At 41.3% G+C, this 18,463-nt stretch overlaps 1 protein-coding gene across 1 annotated transcript in view; it reads left to right on the top strand.

Annotated features, from left to right (window-relative positions):
- SLC9A9 (solute carrier family 9 member A9) overlaps window positions 1-18,463 on the top strand; it is a 766,430-nt gene that overhangs the window by 497,451 nt on the left and 250,516 nt on the right. The window lies entirely within an intron of this gene.

Genomic DNA, 18,463 nt, shown 5'->3' with positions numbered 1-18,463 from the left:
CACAAGTTCAAGAAGCACACAGAGTCCCAAACAAAATGAACCCAAAAAGAATGACAACAAAACACATCATAATTAAATTGGCAAACACCAACGACAAAGTAAGAATCTTAAAAGCTACTAGAGAGAGACAGGAAGTTACCTATAAGGGAATCTCCCATTAGACTATCAACAGATTTTTCAACAGAAACACATCAGGCCAGAATGGAATGAAATGAACTATACAAAGTGATGCAAAGCAAGGGACTGAATCCAAGAATACTATACCCAGCAAGGGTATCATTAAAAATTGAAGGTGAAATAAGAAGCTTCATAGACAAAAAAAAAAGGCAAAGGGAGTTTATTACCACCAAGCCATCAATGCAAGAAATGCTAAATGGACTGCTATAAAAATAAGAAATAGGAAGGGAAAAAGGAACACAGGCATAAAGAATAAATATGGCGACAAACAAGAACCTATCAATAATAACCTTAAAAGTAAATAGTTTAAATGATCCAATTAAAATACATAGGGTAGCTAATAGATAAGAAAACATAACTCATATATCTCCTGTCTACAAGAGACCCATCTCACAACAAAGGACTCACACAGGTTGATAGTGAAGGGATGGGAAAAAAATATTCAGGCAAATGGAACTGAAAATAAAAGATGGGTTAGCAATACTTATATCTGACAAAAAAGACCTCAAAGTGAAGGCCATAACAAGAGATAAGGTAGGCTATTTCATAATACTAAAGGGAGCAATTAAATAAGAGGATGTAACTCTGGTAAACGAAACACATAATAAAACTGCTAGAAGATATCAAGGGAGAGATCGACAGCAATACAGTTATTGTAGGGGACTTTAATACCCCATTGACACCACTGGAGAAATCCTCTAGACAAAAGATCATCAAAGAAACATCAATCCTAAAGGACTCACTAGATCAGATGGAATTAATTGTCATCTTCAGAACATTTCATCCCAAAGCTACAGAATATACATTCTTCTCAAGTGCACATGGGACATTTTCAAAGAGAGACCACATATTGGGACACAGACAAAGTCTCTAAAAATTCAAAATTCAAGAAGATAGAAATCACATAAAGCACCTTCTCAGATCACACTGGCATAAAATTAGGAATCAACTACAATAAAACAATGAAAAAAAATAAAACACTTGGAGGCTAAATAGCATGCTGATAAAAATGATTGGATTACCAAAGCGATCAAAGCAGACATAAAAAGCATACAGGTAACACATGACAATGAAAATAAAACAATCCAAAATTTATGTGACACAGTTAAAGCAGTCCTGAGAGGGAAGTTCATAGGTCTACAGGCCTACCTCAGAAAAACAAGAAAAAATGGTAATAAATTAGCTGACACTACAACTTAAAGAATTAGAAAGAGAGCAACAAGAAAAGCCCAGCATAAGCAGAAGTAAGGAAATAATAAATATCAGAGTGGAAATAAATGACATAGAGACCGAAAAAAAAAAAAAAAAGTGCAATAGATAAATAAAACCAAGAGCTGGTTCTTTGAAAGGATAAACAAGATTGATGAACCACTAGCCAGGCTCATCAAGAAGGAAAGGGGGAGTACCCAAATAAACAAAATCAGAAATGAAAGAGGTAAAGTAACAACTGATCCCACAGAACTACAAAGAATTGTAAAAAAAAAGAAAAAGATACTATGAACAACTCTACTCCAACAAGCAACAACATAGATAAAATGGACATATTCTTAGAAAAAATACAAGCTTCCAAAACTCAATCAGGAAGAATAAAAAAAACTGAATAGGCCAATAAGTACAGAAGAAATTGAAGCATAATCAAAATCGTCCAGCAAACAAAAGCCCTCATCTGGACAGCTTTACAGAGGAGTTCTACCAAACATTCAAAGAAGAAATAAAACTGTCCTCCTCAGACTATTCAAAAAAATTCAAGAGAAAGGCACACTTCTAAGCTCTTTCTATGAAGCCAGTATTACCCTAATCCCAAAACCAGATAAAGACACCACAAATAAAGTGAACTACAGGCCAATATCCTTAATGAACATAGATGCTAAAATTTCCAACAAAATTCTAGCAAATCGGATTCAGCATTACATTAGAAAGATCATACAGCATGACCAAGTGGGATTTCTTCCAGGAATGCAAGGATGGTACAATATCCACAAATCTATAAATATGACATACCACATAAACAAATTGAAAGACAAAAATCACATAATCATATCAATCAATGCAGAAAAAGCATTTGACAAAATCCAACACCATTTCTTGATAAAAACTCTCAGCAAAGTGGGGATAGAGGGATCATACCTCAACATAATAAAATCCTAATATGACACACCTTCAGCCAACATCACACTTAATGGGCATAAACTAAAACCGTTTCTCCAAAGAACAGGAACAAGACAGAGATGTCCACTTTCACCACTCCTGTCCAACGTAGTACTGGAAGTGCTAGCCATAGCGACCAGACAAGAAGAAGAAATAAAAGGCATACAAATTAGAAACAAAGAAGTAAAACTGTTATTATTTGCAGATGACATGATATTGTACATAGAAAACCCTAAGGACTCCATCAAAAAATACTACACTTAATAAATGAATTCGGGAATGTAGCAGGATGCAACATTAACACCCAGAAATCTATGGTTTTTTTATACAGCAATAATGAACTCACAGAAAAAGAAACTAAAAAAACAATCCCATTCACCATTGCCACAAACAAATTAAGCCACCTAAGAATAAACTTAACTAAGGAGGTAAAAGACCTGTACTCAGAAAACTACAGTATATTGAAAAAATAGATAGAGGAAGACATAAACAAATGGAAGAAGATAGTGTGTTCATGGATTGGCAGAATCAACATCATTAAAATGTTTATACTACCCAAAGCATTTTATAGATTCAATGCAATCTACATTAAAATACCATTGCATATTTCACATACCTAGAATAAACTCTCCAAAAATTCATCTGGAATAGAAAAAGATCCTGAATAGCCACAGCAATCCTGAGCTAGAACTACATAGTTGGAGGAATCACAATGCCAGATATCAAGCTATATTACCAAGCCACGGTTCTCAAAACTGCTTGGTACTGGCACAAGAACAGACATATAGACCAATGGAACAGAACAGAGAAGCCAGAAATCAACCCAAGCCATTTGCTCAATTAATATTTGACAAAGGAGGCAAGAGCATATAATGGAGTCAAGGCAGTCTCTTCAATAAATGCTGCTGGGAAAATTGGTCAGATACATGCAAAAATATGAAATTAGATCACCAACTTACACAGTACACAAAAATAAACTCAAAATGGTTAAAGGACTTAAATGTAAAATGGGAAACCATAAAATCTTAGAAGACTCCATTAGCAGCAAAATATCAGACATATGTCCTAGCAATATCTTTACCGATACAGCTCGTAGGGCAATGGAAACTAAAGAAAAAATAAACAAATGATACTACATCAAAATAAAAAGCTTCTGCACAGCAAAAGAAACCATCAACAAAACCACAAGAAAGCCCACTGCTATGGGAGAACTTATTTGCCAATCCCATCTCAAATAGGGGTCTAATCTCCAAAATTTACAGGGAACTCATACAAGTTAACAAAAGGAAGATAAACAATCCAATTAAAAAATTGGCAAAGGACCTAAGTAGACACTTTTTGAAAGAGGACCTACAGAAAGCCAAGAGACATATGCAAACATACTCAAAGTCACTAATCATCTGAGAAATGCAAATTAAAACAACAATGAGGTACCATCTCAACCTGTCAGAATGGCTGTCATCAACAAATCAACAAACAACAAGTGCTGGAGAGGATGTGGAGGAAAAAAAGGAACCCTCATGCACTGCTGATGGGAATGCAGACTGGTGCAGCCACTGTGGAAAACAGTATGGAGATTCCTCAAAAACTTAAAAGTGGAACTCCCATTTGACCCAATATTCCCACTTCTAGGAATATATCCTAAGAAACCAGAAACACCAATCAGAAAGGATGTATACACCCCTATGTTCATAGCAGCACAAGTTACAATAGCTACGATTTGGAAACAACCTATGTGCCTATCAACAGATTAGTGGCTTAAAAAACTGTGGTATATCTACACAATGGAATACTACACTGAGGTAAAAAAGAAGGAACTTTTACCATTTGCAACAGCATGGATGGACCTGGAAAGCATTATGTAAGCAAAATAAGCCAGTCAGAGAAAGATAAATATCACATGATCTCACTCATATGTGGGATATAATGAACCACATAAACTGATGAACAAAAATAGATCCAGAGTCAAAGAAACACTGAACAGACCTCAGAGAGAAGTCAGGGGAGGGTGGGGAAATAAGAGATCAATAAAAAGATTTGTATCCATGCATATTAGCATAACCAATGAACATAGACACTGAGGTGGTGGGGGCTTTTCATGGGGGGGTGGGATTGGGGGGGTCAATCTGGGGAAAAGGAGATATATGTAATACTTTAAACAATAAAAAAATGTGTGTTAGATTTTGTCTAATGCTTTTTCTGCATATATTGATATGATCATGTGATTTTTACCTTTCAATTTCTTTATGTGATGTATCACTTTTATTCATTTGTGACTATTGTACCAGCCTTGCATCCCTGGAATAAATCTCACTTGATCATGGTGTATGATCTTTTTAATATATTGCTGGATGTGATTTGCTAATATTTTGTTGAGGATTTTAGCATCTATGTCCATGAGGGATATTGGCCTGTAATTCTTCTCTTTGTAGTGTCTTTGTTTGGTTTTGGAATTAGGATAATGCTGGCCTCATAAAAAGAGTTTGAAAGTGTTCTTTCCTCTTGGATTTTCTGAAATATTTTGAGGAGTATAGGTGTTAGTTCTTCTTTGAATATTTGGTAAAACTTCCCTGTGAAGCCATCTGGATCTGGGCTTTTGTTTGGTGGGAATTTTTTTTATTACTGCTTCTATTTCACACATTTTTATTGGCTTATTCAGGTTTTTTTTATTCTTCCTGATTCAGTTTTGGTAGTTTGTATTTTTCTAGTAGTTTGTCTATTTCATCCACATTGTCCAGTTTGTTGGCATATAGTTGTTCATAGTATTTTCTTATAATCCTTTGTATTTCTGTGGTGTCAGTGGTTACTTCTCTACTTTCTTTTCTGATGTTATTTATTTGGGTCCTCTCTCTTTGTTTATTGATGAGTTTGGCTAATGATTTTTTAATTTTGTTTATCCTTTCAAAGAACCAGCTCTTGGTTTCATTGATTTTTTATGTTTTTTCTCTATGTTATTTATTTCTGCTCCAATCTTTATTATTTCCTTCCTTATATGTACTCTGGGCTTTTCTTGTTGTTCTCTTTCTAGTTCTTTAAGTTGTAGGGTTATATAGTTTACTGCTGATTTTTCTTGTTTTTTTGAGGTATGTCTGTAGTGCTATGAACTTCCTTCTCAGAGCTGCTTTTGCTGTGTCCCAGCAATTTGGGGTTGTTGTGTGTTCATTTTCATTTGTTTCCAGAAAGTTTTTGATTTCTTTCTTGATCTCCTTGGTAACCCATTTATTGTTTAATAGCATGCTATTTAGCCTCCATGTGTTTGAATGTTTTGGGGTGTTTTTACTGTAGTTGATTTCTAATTTCATGTCACTGTGATCTGAGAAGATGCTTCATATGATCTCAATATTCTTGAACTTGTAGAGACTTGTTTTGTGTCCTAACATGTGCTTTATCTTTGTGAGTGATCCATGTACACTTGAGAAGCATTTATATTCTGCTGCATTGGAGTAAAATGTTCTACAAATGTCACTTAAATCCATCTGATCCAGTATGTCCTTTAGAGTCTCTGTTTCCTTGGTAAGTTTTTGTCTGGAAAATCTATCCAGTGAAGTCAAAGGGGTGTTAAAGTCCCCTAAGATGACTGTATTGCTGTCTATCTCTACATTGAAGTCCTCAAGAAGTATTGGGTGCATACATGTTTGCTAGGGTTATATTCTCTTGTTGGATCTATTCCTTTAGTATATGTAGTGACCTTTGTTGTCTCTTGTGGTGGCCTTCATTTTAAAGTCTATTTTGTCAGATACGAATATTGCTATACCAGCTTTTTTTTTTTCTTTTCCATTTGCATGGATAATTTTTTTCCATCCCCACACACTCTCATCCTGTGTGTCTTTTATTTTGAGGTGAGTCTTTTGTAGTCAGCATATAGTTGGGTCAAATTTTTTTATCCATTCTGCTACCCTATGCCTTTTGATTGGAGTGCTTAGCCCACTAACTACTAACCCACCTGTGGACCTCAAAGACAATTTTTCCAAGTCCTTGTAGTTGTTTTTGGATTTCTAAGTTCCCTATTTCCCCCAAATCTCCCTTTGGTTGAATTAAGGGAGAGGGTCTACACTATAGAATTTCAAAGGGAGAGAAACCTACCCTGGCCCTTGGGGCACAGCGTACCCGCAGGAGTACAAGAGGCAAGATATCTGTCCAGGGTAAGGTTGTCTCTTGGCATAGCTTAGCCATAGCCTGTTTTAGAGTCCGGTTCATGTGCTCTACTTTCCCTGAACTCTGAGGCCTGTAAGCAGTATGTAGATTCCATTTAATTCCTAAAGCCTTGGCTACCTGTTGTACTATTTCTGTTACAAAGGCTGGGCCATTATCAGACCCTATGGTCAGAGGCATTCCATACTGTGGAGTATCCTTCAGCAATGCCTTAGTGACTTCTCTCGCCTTTTCAGTGTGAGTGGGATATGCCTCGACCCAGCCTGAAAAGGTGCAAATAAAGACTAGCAGGTATTTATTTCCTCTTATAGGCTCTATTTCTGTAAAATCTACTTCTAAGTCCTCAAAAGGAGCTTGCCCACAGCGCTGAACTCCTATTGGTCCCACAGGACCCTGTTTAGCATTGTTCTGAGCACAGAGGAGGCAACACTGAGAGACTGAGGCACACAAGGAGGGTAGACAGGCAATTAGGTAGTATCTGCCTAACAAAGCTTCTAGGGCAGCCTTTCCTAAATGAGTGAGTTCATGCTGCTGGGGGACTACCTTATGGGCTAACTGTTCTGGGACATAGACCCTATGATCTGGTAGTATTCACCAGCTTTCCATTGTTCTCTTGCCCCCTTCCTTCTGGGCCCATTTCTCTTCCTGAGGAGTGTATTTTGGAGGTTCAGGTAATTCGGGGGCCAACATGATTTGTGCCGGTGCTACTTGTTCTTTAGCAGCCAGCTTGGCTGTGGCATCAGCATGCTGGTTTCCTTCTGATACTGAGTCTTTCCCTTTCTGGTGACCTTTGCAATGGATGATGGCTATTTCCTTAGGCTCCCAGACTGCTTCTAGTAACTTTAAAATCTCATTCTGATTTTTTATTCCTTTTCCTCCTGCTGTCAAGAGGCCCCTTTCCTTATATATGGCCCCATGGACATACAGGGTAGCAAAGGCATAGTGCGAGTCAGTGTAGATGTTGGCATGCTTATTCTTACTGAGTTCTAGGGCTCTTACCAGGGCCCAAAGTTCTGCCCTCTGTGCTGACCATCCTTCAGGCAGGGCCTGTGCTTCAATTGTCTCAAAGTTTGATATTACTGCATATCCAGCTCATCTTTTTCCTTCATCTAAGAAGCTGCTGCTGTCTGTGAACAATACCAAGTCCGCGTTTTGTAGGGGTCTATCCCTTAGGTCTGGCCGGCTGGACTAAACCTCCTCTAGGATTTGCAGGCAATCATGCTCAGGGGCCCCCTCAGCAATGGGTAGAAGGGTGGCAGGATTAAGTGTTCTCACTGCTTCTAATCGTACCCACGGATTCTCACATAACAGCCCTTGATACTGAGTCATTTGAGCATGAGTCAGCCAATGCTGCTCCCTTGCTTCCATCATGGTGACAACAGCATGAGGTACTTTTACATTTAAATTTTGTCCTAAGGTAAGCTTATTCGCTTCCTTGACTAATAATGCCATGGCTGAAAGGGCCCTGAGGCACGGGGTTCACCCGGAGGCAACTGAGTCAATCCGCTTGGAGAGATAGGCTACTGGTCTTTGCCAGTGTCCAAACTCCTGGGTTAGAACTCCTAGGGCTACCCCGCTGTTCTCGTGAACAAAAAGATTAAAGTCTCGCATCCCATCTGGTAGCACTAGTGCCAGGGCCTCAGTGAACTTTGCCTTTATGGTGACGAAGGCTTTCTCCTGTTTGGGACCCCAGTTGATGGGTGCCTTCTCTTCTCCTCTTAAAGCTTCATAGAGAGGCTTGGCCAGGTCTGAAAACCCTGGGATCCAAATTCGACAGAATCCTGCTGCTCCCAGCAATTCCCAAATCTGCCTCCGGGTGCTAGAGACTGAGATGGCACATACTGCCCGCTTCCTTTCAGTCCTTAGCCTTCATTTCCCTTGGGTGATCCAGAAGCCTAGATACTTGACTTCTTTCTGACAAATCTGTATTTTTCTTAGACACCCGATAACCTGTTTCAGTTAGTAGTCTCAGAAGGGCTCATGTTCCCTCCCAGCACTGAGCTCGTGTGGAGCTGGCTAGTAGGAGGTCGTCTATATACTGGAGTAGAACACACCCCAAGTCCTGTCCTGGGAACTTAGATCAGTTGCTAGTGCTCCACTAAAGAGAGTAGGGGAGTTCTTGAACACTTGTAGCAGTCTGGTCCAGGTGAACTGCTCCTTGGACCCTGTAGTTGGGTTTTCCCATTGGAAAGCTAAGAGAGACTGACTGGAAGGCACTAATCGAAGACTGAAAAAGGCATCTTTCAGATTTAGGCATGTAAACCATTCTGCCTCTGATGAGTCCCAGAAGAGTGTAGGGGTTCGGCAGTGCTGAATGCAGGGTTATAACAGCCTCATTAACAGCCTGTAGATCCTGCACCAGGCGGTAGTCGTTAGTCCCAGGCTTTTTGACAGACAAGAGAGGCGTGTTCCATGGAGACCTGCATCACTTAACAAGTCCCCACTGAAGCAGCTGGTCTAAGTGGACCTGGATTCCTAGGCGTGCTTCCCTTGGAATTGGATATTGGTGGATTTTAACAGGCTGTGTCCCAGGCTTTAACTCAATTAACACCGGGGCGTGGTCCTTAGCCAGGTCTGGAGGATTCCCTTCTGCCCAGACCAGCGGGAATTCCTTCTCTAATTCAGGTTCTAATGGTGAGGCCTTTGACTGGGGAGTATAAAGTCCCCATTCTTCCTCCCTCCGCACTGCTAAGGACAGGATCATTGGGGAGGTCTCCTCACCTAGGCGAAGTTGTGCTGAGCCACCTGGAGCAAAAGTGATTTCTGTCCCAATTTTGGCTAAAAGGTCTCTACCCATTAGAGGCACTGGACAGCCTGGCAAGTACAGGAATTCATGAATTACTTGATGACTGCCAAGTTGGCATTGGCAAGGGTGGCAGAATGGTTTACAGTCTGGTCCCCAGTAGCTCCAATAATGGTGACCTCCTTTCCTGAGAGAGGCGCTACTTTCTGAGTGACTACTGAATGTTCACCTCCCATATCAACCATAAAGTCCACAGTCTAGCCCCCAATTTTCATTCTGATCATGGGCTTGTGGGGGCCTAGCTGAAGTGAGCCCAGTCTGTTTTAGTCGGAATCAGCCATTGCTAGCCCAATGAGATCTGCTTCAGGTGGCTCTGGTTGATAGCAACTGGGTGGAAAAGAGGGCCCAGTCTTTTTACTATGCTGTTTGGGACATTCATTCTTCCAGTGTCCTGTTTCAGTATAATAGGCACACTGGTCTCGTCTCAGGCTCGCTCTTCCTTTTCCTCCTGGTCTGTATCCTTGCTGATCTGTCTGGGAGCCTGAGCCTCTAAAAGCTGCTGCTATTATATTGGCCCTTCTTTGTATTCTCTTCTTCCTCCTTCCTTGCTGCACCGTCTTGGTTATTGAAAACCTTGTTATCTATCTCTAGCAGTTCAGTAGCATTCTTTCCTGCAAACCCTTCCAGTTTCTGTAACTTTCTCCTGATGTCAGGCTGGGCTTGGTCTACAAAAATGGCATTTACCATGGTTTGATTTTTCTGGGGCCTCAGGTCTAAAGGGGGTATAGATCCAGTATGCCTCACATAGTCTCTCATAGAAAGCTGCTGGACTTTCATCAGGCTTCTGGAAAACCTCAGAGATTTTAGCCATGTTGGTGGGCTTCTTGGCTCCGGCCCTGACCCCCTGGAGGAAGGCCAGCTGATATCTTTCTAGCCCAGTTCTTTCATCTTCTGAGTTCGGGTTCCAATCAGGTTCCTCATCTGGGAAGGCCTTCCTGGCCCATCTGTCTGTATCTAATATTCCTGCCAAGGCCTGGGTCTGGAGCCACTTCCGAGCCTCTTACTACTCTCATGTGCTCCTCAGTGTTAAAGAATGTGAAAAGGAGCTGTTTGCAGTCCACCCAGGTGGGCTTCTGGGTCTGGAAGATCGTTTCTAGGAGGTCTACCATGGCCTGAGGTTTTTCAGAATAAGCTGGGGTGTGATGTTTCCAATTCAAGATGTCACTGGTGGTAAAGAGCTGATAATAATAGACTGGCCCTCCCTCTTGCAAGGTCCCATCTTCGCCAACTACTTTGGCACCCCAAATCTTTCTTAGAGGCATCTGACGTGCTGGTTGTGGCCTGGGCCCTTGATCAGCTGAATGCAAGCACCGCCCAACTGGCTCTAGAGAGCCTGGTTGAGGAGAAATGGGAGGGGGTGGTGTTTCTGGACCTTTCAGACCAGCTGGGGAAGCACTTGGTGCTGCCTGTGGCACATATGGAGATGTTAAAACTAGCAGGACTTCCTCAGGGGATCCTGGAAGAACAAGGGGTTGGGTTACCTTCTGAGAGACCTGTTTCTTTTCTCCTAAAACCTTACAGAACCGGACCCAAGGCAGCAAGGTTTGAACAATTCCTAACCAGATGTCTATGTAAGGGTATCCTGGGTCTGTCGTGACTATATTCCAGACTGCCCTGACCAGTCCTACATCTAAAGAGCCTTCCAGGGGCCAGCCGACCCCAAAGGCTGGCCATTCTAATTCACAGAATTTCCTCAGTGTTTGGGGGTTCATTTTAATATCATAGTCCTCAATAAAACCCTTTTCAAAATTTTCCAACATGCACTTGAGAACAGTGGGTTTATTTTGTCCCAACCCCATGATGATTGGTGGCAAGAGATAGACAAGGGTGCAGGGAAATTTACTACAAACCTGGAGGGTCTCCTTAAAGAAAAGATCCTTAATCAGCACAGGTAGGGGCAGGGCGGGTAAAATCTCTCCACCCTGCGGAGCTGTGAGCCCCACCCCTGAAAGTCCCAGCCAGCCAAAAGAGACAAGAAAAGCTGCAAATACCTTTAAATCTACCCCAGAATTCCAAAATTTCAACCTAACACAGCAAAATCACAGAGCAAACCAAAGCCCCTAGTACACAAACATATGTACGTAGAGCTCAGGAAGTATGTCTCAGTGCTGCAGCTGATGCAATGGTGTGAGCACACTCCACCATGACATGCTTCCTCAGCACACCAGGAAGTAGCAATGCCCACCTGAACGAACTCCTAGAGCCACGTGCACAGTACCCCAGCCTTTCAGCCATTGGTCGCCTGTAGAAACATGTATCCCTCTGATTGGTCCCCTCATGCTATATATACCCCTGTAGTTCCACAATAAAACGGATCTGCATCACTGAACCTGGTCTCCGGAGTCGTGCATGCAGATGCCCTAGCGTGTTGGGGCTCCGTCGTCTTCACCCCCGAGGGACCCCCTGCTTCAAACTTAGACAGAAATTTTTGTCAACTATCCCTTCCTGATAGAGAGCAAACGTCTCTGAGAAAACTAACTCAACAGCGCTGCTTGAGACTTTTGCAGACCATCATGGGTTCAGCCTTCAGTAAATCAAATGTTTTAACCAGATGAGCAAACAGAAAATCAAAGTAGCTTTCGCTTTCACACAGACCAGTTAATCAGCAGATAATTATGCCAAGACAAACATCCATACTCACACTCTCTCAGTAGACTGGCCCAGACTGGAGCTGAGCAGATAATGCCCAACTCCCCAGATGGGCATGGGGACACTCCCAGCACCCACGCCCCAGAACAGAATTCTCGACCAATGTCTCAGTGAGAACCTACCAGAGGAGTTAAGACCTGCGTCCAGCCCCCCTTCTAGGTAGAAAATTGGCTAGTCGCACACACAAACAAACAGAAGAGTGAACCCATAATTCCTTAATTGAATCTGAATTTACTCACCTCCAGAGTCTGGAGTCCTGATTCCTGATTTACCTGAAGAAGTCCTATGACTTCTGGGGAGGTGAACAAGCTCCCCCTTCCACTCACTTGGAGTGGGCCTGATTGACTGGGGCCCCTACCTTACCGATTCTGTCCACAGGTCCAGAGGTGTCTGTCCACTTTCTCCAGATGCCGCCTGGGTCCTGGGCTGAGGTCCAGGAGCACCTTGGAGTTCTCCCCAGTTCAATTCTGCAAAAATCAGCAGTGCGCACCTTCTAGAGCACTGACCCTCATGCCCAGGCCCCAAACCCCATCCACTCACCAGAGGCAAGAGCCAAACATGGTTAGCTTCTTGGTCAGGGAACCAAATGTTGCAGAAGACCAAAGAAATACCAAGCACACTTCCTAGAGAAAGGGAGGGACCCTGCTTATTAACACTAGTGGACTCCGGGAATAATTTACAAATCAGAGTGGGTGACACGCAGAGAGCTTCACTTTTTATAACCTTCTGGGGTCTTTGTCTTGAAGATATGGTTCCACCCCCTTTCGTGGGATTATAGGAATGCCCCCAGTTGTTGGGAGTCCCCAGACCATATCTGATGATCTGTCCTGGGGCCAGCAATAACGACCCTTCCCCCCACAGGGAAGTGCATTGTTCACAGCTTTTATGGCCTGACATGCCTTGCAAGACCAGTTTCCTCCTCAACATCTTCATCATCCTAGCCTCCAAATTTCATTACATTCCCCTAAGCAAAAGACCTAGATAACCCCCATTATCTTGTGTATTGTGCAGCACATAGAGAGTGCTAAATAAATATTTAGTTTTTGACTATTGCTTTGTGCCTTCAATAAAAATCATTTATATTGCTTTAAATGTAACTGTAGGTGACCTTCACCATTTAAATGTAACTGTATGTGACCTTCACCATTCAGAACATTTTTGCAAATGTATAACAGATTAAGTCTCGCTTTTGATCTTTAAAGATAAACAGGAAAATGCACACTTTTTGCAGCAAGAAAGCTTTCCTTAGTGATACTTGAAACACTTCTTTTGTTATGCATGGAACATCAGTATAATTAGCATAAGGATCCCTTAGAGGCCAATTTTAAATGAAACCACATTTAACTGCAGGAATTCTTTTATTCCCCCAAGATGATGCTAACTTTCTAACTCACTATGTGAAATATGTCAAATCTCTGCAAAGTAAACCCATCTAAAATTAAATGGTAGCCCTAACCGGTTTGGCTCAGTGGATAGAGCGTTGTCTTGCAGACTAAAGGGTCCCAGGTTCGATTCCGGTCAAGGGCATGTACCTTGGTTGCAGGCACATCCCCAGTAGAGGGTGTGCAGGAGGAAGCTGATTGACGTTTCTAGCTCTCTATCCCTCTCCCTTCCTCTCTGTAAAAAAATCAATAAAATATATTTAACAAAATAAATAAAACAAAATGGTATAGTTTATCAACCTCTCCATATATAGAAAACAAAGAAAGAGAAAGTTAAGCCCAAGGGGCCAAAGAATCCATAAAATTAAACCAAATACAAGTGTGGCAATCAGTTCTGGATTTGCTGAGTTTTTAAGCAAAATGCTTCATGTTCTCTGGAAATAGTGATTTGCTAAAAGAAATCAAGTAAATAGTAATTTTTCATTTCTAGTATTTCTTTGGTTGCCTAAGTAATTTATTTTAGTCCTAAAGCCCTCTGTTTTCTAAATCATTGTGTGAAGAAGAAAGAATAAGTGGGCACAGAACCTCCATATAGCAGGTAATCAATACATACTGCTATGAACAGAATCAGTCTCCCTCCCCTCCCCCACCAAATTCATATGTTGAAGCTCTAATATCCATGTGATGGTACTTGAAGATGGGGCCTTTGGGAGGTTATGAGAATGGGGCCCCTATGATAGGATTAGTGCCCTTATTAGAAGAGGCACCATGGAGTTTGCTCTCACATAGCATGAAACTAGTCTACTTTAAGCCAGGAAGAGAGCTATCACCAGAACATGACCATGATCTTGGTCACCTAGCCTCCAAAACTGTGAGAAATAAATCTCAGTTGTTGAAGCTACACAGTCTATGGTATTTTGTTATGACTGACTAAGACACACATGTATTGAATGAAGCAATGAATGGCCATTGATCTGATAATTGTCTAGACTCCAAATGTATGACAAATTATCTTGGAATCATAAAGAATGAGTAGGACATAGGCAATAATTCTTATCTGGAGTCCACTTAGCAACCTCACTTCAGTATCACACTTCCCATGCTGCTAGGCCATGGCACCCAACATGTGCTATATGTGCCACATGTGTCCAGGGCTCCAGACAGCTGATCCCTTCTTGAAAACACTGTTTCTGTGTTTTTCTAAGCTAGTCAATATATGGAGAAGGCAGCCTCTTGTCAACATCTTAGAGTTTGGCCCTAATTAGCAATAGTTCTCAACAAGTACAAGGCAGTGACTGAACTTTTTTTAGAGACTTCTACATTGCATTCTATAAATATAGAGAATTATATATATACTAGAGGCCCGGTGCGTGGATTTGTGCACTGGTGGGGTCCCACAGCCTGGCCTGTGCCCACTCACAATCCAGGACCCCTCAGGAGATGTCGAACTGCTGGCAGTTTGACATCCCCTGAGGAATGTAGTAGTGTGCGAAGCAGCAGGCAGCCAGGGAGGAGCCCAAGCCTGGGCCGGGGAGCCGCACCCTGCTGCTCCAGCTCATCCTGGCCCCGCGGAGCCTGCTGCCGCTCAGTAGTGCTGCCTTGGAGGCGGGAGAGGCTCACGCCTCCACAGCAGTACTCATTAGCCGGGAGACCGGTGTCTGGTGCCCATTGGTCAGCTGAGCAGCAGTGCTCCTGCAATTGGGGAGCACTGAGCACCAGGGGGAAGATCCTGTGTTGAGCGTCTGCCCCCTGGTGGTCAGTGCATGTCATAGCGACCAGTCGATCAGTTGCTTAGGGTTTTATATATATACACTAGAGGCCCGGTGCACAAAAATTTGTGCACTCGGGGGGGGGGGGGGGCGGGAGGGGGTTGTCCCTCAACCCGGCCTGTGCCCTCTCACAGTCTGGGACCCCTCGGGGGATGACCACCTGCTGGCTTAGGCCGGCTCCCCTAGGGATTAGGCCTAAGCTGGCAATCAGACATCCCTCTGGCAGCCTGGGAGCCCTCGGGGGATGTCCACGTGCCAGCGGGGAGCAGGCCTGAGCTGCAGTTGGACATCCTTAGCGCTGCTGAGAAGGCGGGAGAGGCTCCCGCCACCACTGCTGTGCTGGCAGCTGGCAGCCTGGCTTGTGGCTGAGCAGAGCTCCCCCTGTGGGAGCGCACTGACCACCAGGGGGCAGCTCCTGCATTGAGTGTCTGCTCCCTGGTGGTCAGTGTGTGTCATAGTGACCAGTCATTCCCAGTCGTTCTGCTGTTAGAGTCAGTTTGCATATTACCCTTTTGTTATATAGGATTAGAAGTCAGAATAACAGATATCTTTGAGTATATTTTTAAAAAAAGAACTGCTCATGTATAGATAATTTAGATTTGAAAGCATAGTTAGGCTAGTTTAACAAAATAGAAATACATTGTTAAACATATTTAGGAATATAAATGATTGTGTTTTTTTATTGTCCTTGATATCTAAAATGAAAGTTTATAATAAGCATGATATAGTAAGTTTTAACTTTTATTCTAATTTCTGTTATTTTCCTTCTTACAAAAATTCAAAGTGAACACACACATAAATATTCAATAAATAATTAGATTCATATCACTTAATACTTCTCATACTCACCACTTAATTTGGGGCAATGCTCTTTTATGGGCACTCAAGCTGGAGGAAAAGAGAAAATGGGAAGATCACCATCCATCTCCAGTCTTGCATTGAAGTCTGTTGTAAGACTGTGTCCTTGAGTTTTCATTCCCTAATGACACCATTTATATTTCATGGAGAAAACATTGATAAATTATTCCTCAGGATCCAGGGTTATTAATATTACCCTCCCTGTCCTCAGCCGGGTCTAAATCCATGAGCAGCCCCCATGGGAATTTTCTTCGTGAGTCCAGAATTTCAGATGTATAAGAACTTGTCTTTATTACCATCTACTTCAAATGTCACCTTCCTTATGTGAAGGTCATTTCCTTGTCTACATGGACATTCAGAATAATTTCCTTCCTCCAATTACATTTTGTTCCTTGAAAGTATTTTATAATTGGAGTACATGTTGCTCTCTCTTTCTGAGGCTTTTTTTATTTCAGGAAAATATATGAGGCCTCTCTAGTTTAAGCATCTGGATCTTGTGTCCTGCAACTTGTTCTTGTATATTGTCAGTGTGGAGATAATAAAGTAGCATTATGTTCTAAGTGGAGAATCTAGGGATAAAAGCCAGGCTAGTTATAGTTTTCCTCATCCTGCTATGGATCCAATTTCTAAAATGTTTTAATGTCTGAAAAAAGATTTGGAAATTTAGAAATCTAGCTGATACAGTAACTATAGTAAAAAGTAGACCATTAAAATTTTACTTATGTGATTTAAACATTTCTATAAAATTAACCAAGTCACTATGTTTTTGACTTGACTCGTTGTCATTATAAATGTTTATTTGCCCTGTTAGCTGATATAACAGGGCCCATAAATGTCTTGTGGGTCTTATGATACCCAAGAGGCTTTCCATTTTAATTTTTAGTTTACTATTTGTACTTCTAGTTACTTTTCCTCAAAGTCCACATCTCTTTTTATTTATGTTATCACACTTTGATTTTAAATTTTGGCATGAAAATTCAATTAACACATTGTTAATGAAGAAGAAAAATAAAACAGGAAAAATGCAGGTTTTAAAAGGTTAGTTTAGATTATGGACTTTATAAAAGTATTTACTCTGGTTGGGGTAATTCTTTAGTGTTACCTATTTATTAAGTTTCAAGGGTCCATAACCTTTTTATTGTCATTTGGCACATTTAATTTTTAAAAAAATATCTTTTTATTTCAGAGAGGAAGGGAGAGGGAGAGAGATAGAAACATCAATGATGAAAGAGAATAATTGATTGGCTGCCTCCTGCACACCCCTCACTGGGGGGATTGAGCCTGCAACCCAGGCATGTGCCCTGACTGGGAATCAAACTGTGACCTCCAGATTCATAGGTCAATGCTCAACCACTGAGCGACACCAGCCAGGCAACACATTTAATTTTTTTTAAATATATTTTATTGATTTTTACAGAGAAGAAGGGAGAGGGATAGAGAGTTAGAAATATCGATGAGAGAGAAACATCGATCAGCTGCCTCCTGCACACTCCCTACTGAGGATTTGCCCGCAACCAAGGTACATGCCCTTGACTGGAATCGAACCTGGGACTCTTGAGTCCACAGGCCGACGCTCTATCCACTGAGCTAAACCGGTTAGGGCGCATTTAATTTTTTAAAAGCAAATGTGTCCAGAAAATAATTTTTTAGATGTAGACAATATTGTTCTAAAATGTCATGGAAAAGCAAAAGACCAAAAATAGTTTAAATAATTTTGAAAACAAGACATGTGTAACTCACTTAATATTAAGGCCTAATATATTTCTGCAGGGACCACACAAAAGAAGGACAGACACACATACCAATGGAACAGAACGCACAGAAAGTCACCCAACTAGTTTTTGACAAAGGGACAAAATCAACTCAATGGAGCAATTAAACATCTGTAGATGAAAAAATGAGCCCCAACCTTATAGAAAAATTAATTCGAAAGAATCATGAATTTAAATGTAAAATGTAAAGCTATACAACTCTTAGGGGAAAAAATTAAAACACGGGGACAAAACTTTGCTACCTAGACCCCAGAAAAAAGTTCTTAGACTTTATTTCAAATACATGATTCATAAAAGCAAAACTCAACAGGTTAGACTTCATCAATAAAAAAACTACAAAGTGGGAAGAACTATATATCCATCAAAGGACTATTATCTGGAATATTTAAAGAATTCTCAAAACTTAACAATTAAACTCTAAAAACCCAATTAGAAAATGAAGTAAAAAGTGAAGAGACATTTCACCCAAGAGGGTATAAAGAGAGCAAATAAGCACATTAAAAATGTTCAACATCATTAGTTATTAGGAAAATGCAAATTAAAGCCACGATAAACTATTACCATGCACCTATCAGAATGACTGAAATAAAAAGAAAATACTGACAACACTGAATGCTGGCGAGGATGTAGAGAAACTGGACAGCATATATTGCTGGTGGGAATGTAAAATGGTTAGCAGACAGCCATTCTGGAAAACATTTTGGTAATTTCTTTTAAAAATATACAAATACCTAGGTCAGGGTTGGGTACAGG

This window comes from Myotis yumanensis, unplaced genomic scaffold, assembly GCF_028538775.1.
Source record: "Myotis yumanensis isolate MYYU_CA2020_CCGP unplaced genomic scaffold, mMyoYum1.0.hap1 SCAF_2, whole genome shotgun sequence".
Lineage (NCBI taxonomy): Eukaryota > Metazoa > Chordata > Mammalia > Chiroptera > Vespertilionidae > Myotis > Myotis yumanensis.
Note: the sequence above shows the minus strand (reverse complement) of the source record. Positions and strands in the feature narration are given on the sequence as shown.